This window comes from Lepidothrix coronata, unplaced genomic scaffold (genome assembly GCF_001604755.1).
Source record: "Lepidothrix coronata isolate B3197 unplaced genomic scaffold, Lepidothrix_coronata-1.0 Scaffold292, whole genome shotgun sequence".
NCBI classification, from domain to species: Eukaryota; Metazoa; Chordata; class Aves; order Passeriformes; family Pipridae; genus Lepidothrix; species Lepidothrix coronata.
The window spans coordinates 500,974-510,838 of NW_016690472.1; the positions used below are offsets into that span (position 1 = coordinate 500,974).

Here is a 9,865-nt window from a genome sequence, read left to right on the forward strand (position 1 = left end):
GAGAAAATCTCCAGAACACGTGTTTTTTGGGTTTGGGGGTTTTTTTGTTTGGTTGGTTTGGTTTTAAAAAAAGCCCATTTAAGAAAAAACACAAACATTTTGGAAGTTATGAGAGGAATCTAATTGTTTTCTTAAACTAGTTCTACACCAATGAACTTTAATAGGTATTTTTAAAATAGAGGCAGAATTGCCATTACCAGCTTTTGTCAAGCTCCAACGATAAATTTTTGGATTAAAAAACTGTCATGAAATCCGTTCAACACTATGGCATAGGGTCACAAAGTACTTTTATAAATAGCAGTAATAGCTTATGCTGTTTCTTTTATGAAGAAAGCCAAGAATAGCAACAACCAAAATATACTGTGCATTCACAGAAATTCCTTATTCTACAGAAAAAGCTGCAACCAAGTGAAGTTTGATGGAGAATAAGCATCCTTTGGCAAGCCATGGTGTGCAGTTTTCTTCAGCCAAAAGGCTTTCACATGTACTTTGCTTCACTTCCTCATATGAAACTGGGGATGGGGATTCCTTTTACTGTGCATATGGTATAGACATGAAACCTTGTGGAATGGATCCTTACACCAGACATTTTCCTTTGTTGAGCTAAAATGAGCACTCAGGTGCCAATAAAATACTGCAGAAACTGTATTAGAAGTATAAGCAAAACAAGTATATGCACTGGAAGTGGGAATGGCAACAAATTAATTATTTGTTTGTTTTAGTGTCTTCCTAACAGAAGTGTTAATTCAGTGTAGTTTACATTAAAAATTCTAATGCAAAAACTTTTCAAAATAAGCCTTTCATTAGTGGTCATAAGACACTGAATAGCTGAGCACAGATCAGGTTCTCAATAGTGAAACCACAACTGTCGTCTTCTAAATAGTTTGAGAAGCCTCTGCAGTCTCTACAAATGTCAGAAAAATTAATTTCTTCCTAAAACTGACTTCGAAATGCTTTTTGGAATAAAAAGGACTATTACTTAACTTCTTAGACCTTGAAAACCAAGGCACAGAGAGGGAAGGACTGGCAGCCAGCCAACCAAATTCAGGAAGGAATGAGATCTCCCAAGGCTCAGCCTACTACTTTTGACCATTAAACAAAGGTTTTCATCCACATCATATTTTCATAGGAAGAAAATTAAAAAATAAAAGAAATAATTACCCCTTGCTCAGTTTTTCGTCCCACCCAGAGCAAAATGCAAATGCAAGCATAGGAAATAAGTGCCCATCTTTGGCTGACCTTATTTCACAGACTGTAACCATCAAAATTAAGAGCTCTGCTCCCCCAGCAGCTGTCGTCCCAAAAGAGGATGCCACTTTTCAAAGATGACCAGATTGCTCATAATTTGCTAAAAGAATTTAAGTGAGGCATTTAAAACAAATAAAAGCTCAAATGGTCACTATTAAAATGTCAGAACTCCTCTGGTAAACACTGAAACTGTTGACATTTTAAATGTCAACTATTTCATATTTCTGCACTATAGCAGAAGCCCTTTATCATTTAAAAGGCACTGTCCATTTTTTTAAACTTCTTGTTTGTGGAATTTCTTTTTAATTTTCATCAGTTCATTCAAGACAACATTATGTCCAATTTAATTCCAGCATGTATGTCCCAAACATAGATTACTTCATTTTGCCTTTTATGGTAGCCAGAACAAATCAAGGCTAAGCCTTCTTGGTACCTTTTCTTACAGTGTCATCACTTACCTTCTTTCTGTCTAGAACACATCATTGCTAATGTGCAGAATTCCAATCATGCATGACTAATACTAAGCTGGTAGTAGTCTCACCATCAACTCCTGGTGTAGTGGTGTTTCCAAAAGGCTTCATTCCAAACTCAGCCTGTTTTCCCTGAGGTCATTTTAATGGGAGGGACAGGGCAATGCTGACTGTGCTTGAAAACTGCACAACTCTAAAGAAAGTGATTTGGAAAATACCAACACAGAGCTCTTGGGAGCAGTACACAAATTAATTCTTATGGTCCTAGAGGCTCCAATGCTGAAAACTGTTCTGCACAAGCAGCTTTCCTTGTATACATTCCATAGAATAGAAGGGAGATCATAGGTCTCCAAGGAGAAGACTGCTCCAACCAAATCACAGTAGCTTTACTACTATACTACTTAAAATAAAGGCTCTGGAATGAATAGGGCTGGTAAAGAAGCTTCTTATCTCTGTGTCCTTGTTTAGAGTCTTCATAGCCCACATTTTCAAGTACCTTAGAATACACTGAAAAGCGTATCAGTGACTACAGCTGGTCACTGCTAAAAAAAAAATCAGATTGCTTCCTTTGATTTTAACTGTCATCTCTGTTATCTTCCAAGTATGGAGTTTATATTCTAAAATTATTTAAACAGCTTAAAGTTTGGATTACTTAAGAACTCTGCTACTGCAACAGGGAAAACTGTAGCGGCTTCATTACAGCTGAATTGGTGTTTCTGTTATCAGCCTTCTTTCATGGAGGATGCTCTGTCAGAATATAAATATTTCCGTGGAGATGAACATGAAGTGCTCAACTTCCATACACCACCACCTGGCTTTTACCTGCAGAAGCAGGACAAGTGACTGTTGGCCGCTTTCCAAATTCAAGATACTGCCTAGCTGTAGGAAGCTGAGGATTTATTGCTTCATTGATATGTTAAGGCCTTACCAAAAGTAGAACTCCTATTCCATCCTTGATTTTTGAGGCCCAGAGAGCAGAGTCCAAATTAACATGTGGGCTATTGTGACTGAGTACAAAACAGATTAGTATATATTCATCACCATGAATAAAACCCTCCAGTTTTAGCAATCCAGTGTATATTTCACATACAGAGCCTGTGAATCCTGTTATTTTCTGTGGCATGTGCTCATTTCCAGTGTTTTGTAAATCATGCTGGATTGTACTCAAACTGTGTAAGGCCAGAAATAGACCTGTTCTGCTTCAGACAGAATTCCAAAGATCACACAGAGGTTTGGACTGGAGGGGACCTTTAAAGCTCATCTAGTTCCAAGCCCCCTGCAATGAACAGGAACACCTTCAACTAGATCAGGCTGTTCAGAGCCCCGTCCAACTGGACCTTAAATTTTTCCAGCTACAACCTCTCTGAACAATCTGTTAAGACCCCTTCATGCAAGTCAGGAGGCACTTTAATACTTCTCTCCTGTGACAGGTAGCAATGGTTAATTCCCAAAGAGCTTTCTCTAGGAAGGCAACACAAGTATAGACCTTATACCTTCTGTTAAATCTCTAAGGAATTATCATTGAACCTCTTTGAGGTCAACTGGTGCCCATTACAGAGAAATACAGAGACAAATGCAGGGTTCTGGGACCATTTTGCAAGTTCTTGTAGCCAAAATTTGAGCTTTACTTAACTAGCAGAATCTAACAACTTTTGGTTGAAGTCAAGCAAGGGAACAGTTTGCATGTGTTCATTTTTCAGGGAGTCACACTGCCCATGTGCAACAGGATCGACCATCTCAGCGGCCACCACCTCTGGTCATCACAAAATGCTGCAGTTCCAAATGAAATACAACACAAGTCTCAAAAGGAGACCAAACATGCACCGTCTGGCCACATTTATTACTGGATATGACAAGGTCTAAAACAAGTGAAAGGTTATATTCTCAAGCTTACAGTGCTGGACAGGCACCAGAGCTGGGAAACACTTTCAGATTTCATATCACCATCTCCCCCATGGTCTTCAAATGACTATAAAAGGAGAGCTTTCCAGTAGGCCAGTTTCCACATAGGAGCTTCCATTGTGAGAGGACAGATTTTCAAGAGATGTTAAACACGATTAGATGCCAGCTCAAAATCTCTGGTGGTTGATCTGCATGCATAAAATTAAGTACCATCTCCCTGCCAGGTCTGGTCTGGCATAATGCTTAATGTTGTAAACTTCAGATGTTCTCATTACACATTTGTAGCTTTGCATAGCACAATGGAACTAAGATTTATTAGGGCTTTTAGCCCTAATAAAACACAGAAAACTAAGAAAGATTCCAAATAAACTCTCTTTCCCCCCTTCAAGTGGCTCTTTTACTTCACTTACTGACAATACAACCCCAGGAGAGAGGTAACAGACAAAGGAGAACAAACACAAAAATATTTGCCTTACTCTTTCAAAGCAGTAACCAACGTCCCACTGTTTTCATAATCTTTGCTATGTCAAAGGCCACTTATGTTTAACTAATTAAAAATAAAGCCAAGAAAGAACAAACCAGCAGGGTAAAAGAAAATGAGAAAAATAAAATAGACTTGGGAAGTACAAACAAAATGGAGTAAATGTGAAAAAGGAAAGGGCTAACCTGACTCAACAGTAGAACTCCCAGGTGGTCTAGAAAGACATTTTTGGATATAAACGTATGAGCAAAATCACATTAAACAAATATTACCCTTGACATTTTTCACTCATCATTTTACACCTTTTCTTGGAATTTTCAGAGCAGCTACACTTCAGTCTGCAGCCAAAGTCTGCAATCAAAGTCTATCAGCAATTTGAAAAAAAAATTGAATTTTGCTAGTAGTAAAATATACTCCTGGTGAGAGTAACTAATTGCCCATTCCATAAAATAATTTTATTCCTTTTATTTTTTTACTTTTTCTTAATTTAGTTTTATTGTTTTTAATTTCATTTTTATTTTATTTATATTTTTATTGTATTTTATTTTTGAATTCTTCATTACCTGAGATGCTAAGGTTCTTAACTTACACTAGAATACAAAATTGACCACTGCAAGTATTACTACTATAAACAACAAAATCAACACATTCAAAACTTGAGCTGCTGAGGGAGATTTTCTCATGAAAGTGTCCCATCAATAGTTCTTTCTGTCTTCTTTCACTCGTTCGAGTATGTGGGGAATCTTTTCTACATCATGCTGGACCATAATTAGAGTCTTTCATCCATTTTCTTGGATTTGCTTCAATAGTTTCTGCAGGTCTTCATGATGCAATAATTCTGCAAGCAATACATAGTCCATTCTAGTGGGGGTGGGCTGGACCTCTCAAAATAACACACAGTCACATCCTAACAAGGAGTACAAAACAACTGGAGCTGCATAATTAAAATCACAACTGGAGCTGCATAATTAAAATCACACCCTCCAACGTTAACAAAATTACAAACACAGAAATTGGACTGATTACTGGTCATTAAAGAATGTTTATCTACATGCAGCAGGCTGCATGGGGTCCTCAAGCAAGCACAGCCCTTACCTTATGCAAACAATCACAGGTTTTGGATTTTCAAATGGGTGCATCTCATAATGACAAATGCTTTGTTCAGTATCTAGACAGATGTCCTGTGCTCTCATACTATTGCTCTCACAGATATATCCTTGTTCTTGTACAGTGCATGCCTCTACATCAATTGTTTGCCACTTATCTCCTTTTCTCAGGGCCCAGACAATGTCTCGGGTTCCAGTATAGTTCTGGCGTGACTTGCCCTGAAGGTGATAATTGGGTAGATCCCATTAATTTCAGCTTTTTGTACAGTTAGTACAAAGGCTGTAGCAACACCAGTAGTAGGATCAGGAGGTCAAATTAACTCATTACCACCACAATTGCAATTCCTATTCAAATTGTGTCACATTTTGCCAAATAACTGCACAAATTTCAGTTGATAAGATGCCACTTTCACCTTCCCTAATGATTGCCACTATCACTGTTTGTGTCCAAGCTTGAGCCTGAATACAACTCTGAGCCAAACAAACATTGGTCTGAGCTGACCCTAGAGCTTTTGCAATTAACAGATGATATGTTCATTAGTTTCTTCCCATGGGAGTAATGCTTCTAATGTGAGTTGTTGACTAGCTCCTAGGGTTGAAAGGGAAGATTTTAGGGGACTTTGCAGTTGATTCAAATCGCTGGTCACTCTTTCCAATCTATTTATTAATATTTAAGAATCCATGCTGTTCAAAATCCCTAATCCTGATCCTAATGCCCCAACTATATCTCTTCTAGTCCAATTCTTGAAGGTGAATGTACATTTGTGCAGCCATGCTGCCCATCCTGCATATGAAGTTTTAAGAAAAGGTGAACAGGACGGACTCCCAAGAACCAAAGGATCTCTCATAAAAATTTGAGGTTGCAGTTTTTAGTTTTCTTGTAGGGGTGGATTAAGTATTTTACATCCTACTCGTACTTCCTTTCCAACAACTTCAGCCAAAATGTTTGCACCACAGTGTTGATTCTGCCAACCTTTTAAGATTGTTGTGTCTCTTTGTAAGACCACAGCAGAGGTATTATATGTAGCCATTTGTTGATGATCATCTATATACATGGTCTCTAGACCAGAGAACCCACAATATGCTTGAGACCATGGCCAGTCTAAGGCAAAAGTCTGAGTCAGAGTTATTGTACTTATCAAAGATAAACACTGGGAAAACTTGACAGTAGTGGGTCTGCCTGGTTCTGACGTCCAAGCCTTCTCAGGTGCTTTCTTCACTCGTAAATAGTGAATCCATGCTCTTTGATCTTGATTGCAGTGAAGGTTGTCAGCAGCACTTGGTAGGGTCTGTTCCACTTCCCCTCCAGAGGTTGACCTGAAAAAGCTTTAACATACACTCAATCTCCGGGCTTAAAACAATGAACTGCATGGTCTACTCCTCTAGCTCTACTCCCAAGAACACTTTATTATATCCTTCAACTGTTTCCCTAGAGCTACTACATATTGCCTCAGACATTTTTTTTCCTTACTAACTCATGTCTTCTCTCTTGCACTGGATTTGATAAGGCCTTCTGCATAATATTTCAAACAGGCTTAGGCCTTCCTTAATTGTGGTTCAATTCTGATCCTAAGCAGGGCAAGTGATAATGCCTGATCTGACCCCAGATTAGCCTCTTGACCAATCTTTGCCAACTGCTGTTTGATCAAATGATTCATCTTTTCCACCTGCCCACTGGCCTGGGGACAGTAGGGACTATGCAATGCAACTGCCAGTCTATCCCCAGAGCTTTACTAACTCGCTGTAGCACTTACAAGGGTGAATTTGGACTTCATTGTATTGTCCCCCCAGCCCCAAGTCTGAAGGTGCTTGCAAATAGTGAGATTACACTGCCACTCAGACCCTCGGCTTTAGTCTGTCCTGATGAGTCCCAGACAACCTTCCCATTGGCACTGAGCAATTATAACTGGCTGGCACCTTCTACAAAGGGAATCAAGGGACAGGATAGCAATATACCCAAATAGAAATTACAATACACACAATACCAAGTCTGTAAGCTGACAAATATCAACCCCGAATCAGGAGACCAGATGACAGACAGAACCATATATAAAGTGCCCGATGTGTATCTATAAGGCACTGGCAGCCCAATACACTTCATCCAACACTTTATATGTAACAACTTATGGGCAATAACCCAGAGTCTGGTCTTTTAACCATACCAGGAAAGGAATGTTCTTACCTGTGGCCAGGACCTTGTCTGCTCCTGCAATGATCCCGTGGCTGAGGGAGGCTTTGCCGGAGAAATCTCCAGGGGCGCCCTGAAAGCGTCTGTCTCACCAAGGGGTCACAGCGAACAGAGGGATCTGAGTCACAGCACCAACCGAAACAGCCACGGTGTCGTTTGGATGAAACATTCCTTTAATTCGTCGTGACGGGAGCACGGGGAATCGTTCGCCACACATCCTCTCCGAAGTACAGTTTCTTCGGCTATTTATACAGTGTAACATTCAAAGTTGCTTCCCAGAAAACTACCCACCTTATTACGGCGTGAGCCTGTACCCAAATCTCACCTGACTTTTCTTTCGTGGAGCACGTCTGCCATCTAGTGTCGCTTTCGTGGCAGGAATTTGGGGCTGTGGACAATCTCATCTGATTGTCTTTACCCACTACAAGACACATCTATCACTAGTTAAAAGATAACCTCATGTTATTTTTCTACTTCAACAGTCCTTTATTTGAATTCAATTCCTAGCAAAACAACGTCTATTTATTGTGCCTTTTGAAGTATATGATGCATTTGGTTCATGTCCTTCAGGTGGACTAGTCAGCTGTTTTCAGTTATCTCAGCTTCCTTTACCCTTATTTTATGATACTAAACTGATTATAGGTTTAAGAGAAAAGCAGCCAAAATGGCAAAGTTCAGGAAAACATGCACGTTTGTGGATTAAGGTACAGCTCCTCTCCTAAGGTCAGAGACCACTAAATTCCTAAGCTAATTGAGGTAGAGATGTTGCTTCTTTGACTCACACTTAAGAGTTGGACTCAATGATCCCTGTGGGTCCCTTCCAACTCAGAATATTCCGTGAAATCATGTGGTATTTAACAAAATTATTTATTAAGAACAAGCCAAAAACCCCTGTTCTGATCTGCTTAGACAAGGAGTGGAACCAGGTTCTAAAACATTCCCATAAACGGGATTAAGGCACAAACAAGGCCAGATGCCTGATTCCAAAAAAGATAACTCAACTTTATTTTGTTACACAAAAGAGAAGAGAGAAAGAAGGGAGACAGAAAAGCAGGAAAAGCTGAGGGTGACTGTTAAAAGCACAGAACAGGAGTTTACAATCACCACAAAGGCCACTGGCACGCCAACTTAAATACCCTCCCCATGGCAGACCCTGAGTGCCCACTGGCCAGTTCACCAGTACCCAAGCAAAGTTTGCCTGGGACCAAGATGGGCCTGAGTGTCCACTGGCTGGTGCCCCAGTACCCAAGCAAGATCTGCCTGGCATACCTTATTTGGGAGAGTAAGTCCCCGCTGTGTTCTTGATTGTAACGCTTCTTATCCAAAGACCTTCCTTTTTGCTAAGAATGGCTCAGCTACCTTGGTTCACTTGCTAGGTGGTTTTGCAAGCGGCTCAGCTGGCACATCAAGCTTTTTAGCTCCATGCTCGAGGCAATGGTGAAGCAGACTCCATCTTTTAATTAGCCCATTATAACCCCTTACCTGTTAGGTGTCTTTGGAGTGGCTCTGAAATTTGTGGCACTGCAATAAGAAGTAAGAGACTTTACTCTTCTGTGAGTGTGACTTGCAGAAGGATTTTAAACTGCTCAAAAAATAAAAAGTACTTATCAGTTTTTTTGTTTGGGATTTTTTTGTTTGTTCTTGTTTTATTATTATTTTTATTTATTCCTCCTCCTCTACTTCTAATGTGGAGTTTTAGCTGGGATGAAGATAGACAGACAGTGGATTAGAGAATGGATTAGGGAGTGCTCCAGGACAGACATCTACTGTATACACACATGAAAAAGCCCTCCTGAGGTAAACATGATATCCTGGGACCTAACAACATACAGGAACAAAAGAATTAATTCATGTTAGTAGGTAAGAGAGGGCTGCAATAACCAAATTGAGTGTTTATTACAGTCCTAACAGAGCAAAGATGCTTCCCTTACATATTCTCTTCCTTTAATTATTGTTTCAAAATCTATACTGATTCCCTAAGTTCAGAACTATGCACCACTCAGTGAGAAATACAACTTCATGCCTTCATCATCTAGAAGTCCTTTTTAGCCCAGGTTTCACATAACCACAGTGCATCTCACTCAGTCAGGGAGGACATCAGATGTATTCCTGCTGGGCTCAAATCTCAGCTACTTTATTTGAAAATAATTTTCTTCAGCATTCACAAGTTCAGGTGAGTTAAATAAGCTATCAAAGGTCAGCCTTACCTGGAAAGAGGGTTCAGTTTGCTATTTAAACCAGAGGCCAGTGAAACCAATGGCTTGGTTTTGGAAATCTGAAAATGTATATGAAAGACTGCAGTTAAAAGAAGTGGCATTTGAAAGCAAAATGATAGGTATTTGCAGGAAACAATACTGTAAGAATTCCCAGATGAAAAAGAGCAGTTAAGCCCCACTATATATATGTATATATATGTGTGTGTGTGTGTATATTCATACACATACACACACACACACAGTTCTACATATAT

General features: G+C 39.6%; 1 long non-coding RNA gene across 1 annotated transcript in view; it reads right to left on the reverse strand.

Annotated features, from left to right (window-relative positions):
• Window positions 1–3,682: 3,682 nt before the first annotated feature.
• The window catches only part of LOC108508374, a 7,901-nt gene continuing 1,718 nt past the window's right edge, over window positions 3,683–9,865 (reverse strand). The window contains exons 2-4 of the long non-coding RNA XR_001878384.1: window positions 9,603–9,670; window positions 7,390–8,916; window positions 3,683–6,533 (exon numbers count right to left, since the gene is read on the reverse strand). This is a non-coding gene — a long non-coding RNA (uncharacterized LOC108508374). The remainder of the gene's footprint in view (window positions 6,534–7,389; window positions 8,917–9,602; window positions 9,671–9,865) is intronic.